This window comes from Penaeus monodon, chromosome 29 (genome assembly GCF_015228065.2).
Source record: "Penaeus monodon isolate SGIC_2016 chromosome 29, NSTDA_Pmon_1, whole genome shotgun sequence".
Classification (NCBI taxonomy): Eukaryota; Metazoa; Arthropoda; class Malacostraca; order Decapoda; family Penaeidae; genus Penaeus; species Penaeus monodon.
This window is the reverse complement of record NC_051414.1, coordinates 37,778,963-37,779,809: the sequence shown is the minus strand read 5'-3', so window position 1 is coordinate 37,779,809 and position 847 is coordinate 37,778,963. Positions and strand designations below refer to the sequence as shown.

Here is an 847-nt window from a genome sequence, read left to right as displayed (position 1 = left end):
TTTTTTCCTTTTTATTAGGTGCATTTAGGGGTAGTGAAAAAAACAGACCAAACACAACTTTGTTTTTTGTGCAGTACACTAAGTTGAAAATGTGAATATTTATATATATATATCTGAGTTTGTTGTTTGGTCGTGAAAGCATTTGGGAGATGTCAGGTGCACACGGGAGTTTGTCATGTTAGATGGAATATGTCGTAGAGAATGATATTTTGACATGTTAACATGAGCTCCCAGGTATTGTGATAAGAGAAGACTATGAGGGCTCATTTGTGCTTAATGGGTCGAAGGTTCTTCCCTCCTCGCTCTCCCCTCGTCTTATTCAGTGCCCGAGCTGATATCCAGCGAGGTAACAGAGAGGCTCATAGTGTAGTCTGTCTGTCCTAGGCAAGGATGGCTGGATGAGGAGATGGCTGTATTGTGTACTCTTTAGATACTTTTTTTAGGGGGGAGTTGATTGTAATGACACCATGTTAAAGATTTTTTTTTTTTCTTGCTATATTGTTCTTTGAGAATATTGTACGAGAACCAGCAGTGATTGATTAATTTTGAGTATATGGATCCCTGAGAAGTTTATTTGTTTTGCTCCTGACTTATGAAGCATTCATTGTGATTAGTATTGTCCATCGTATTTTTTTATATTGGAAAGGTATTTTATGGTGAATCATATATTTTTCATGAAAAGGACATATCAATGAAGTAAAAGGATCAATGGAAAGCTTGGTAAATAATGCTGATCTGTCTCGTCCTTACATGTAGTACATTTATACTTTTGAAGTATGTGTGGCAGTATTGTAGTGTCTCATTCAAATGTGCCTGGGGAAAACTATTTGCAAGGATCTGAAAATCC

At 36.7% G+C, this 847-nt stretch overlaps 1 protein-coding gene across 1 annotated transcript in view; it reads left to right on the top strand.

The window, feature by feature from the left end:
• Positions 1-847, top strand: part of LOC119592238 (nuclear receptor-binding protein homolog) — a gene marked incomplete in the record, with an annotated part of 59,302 nt that overhangs the window by 55,650 nt on the left and 2,805 nt on the right. The window contains 1 exon segment of the mRNA XM_037941070.1: positions 1-847.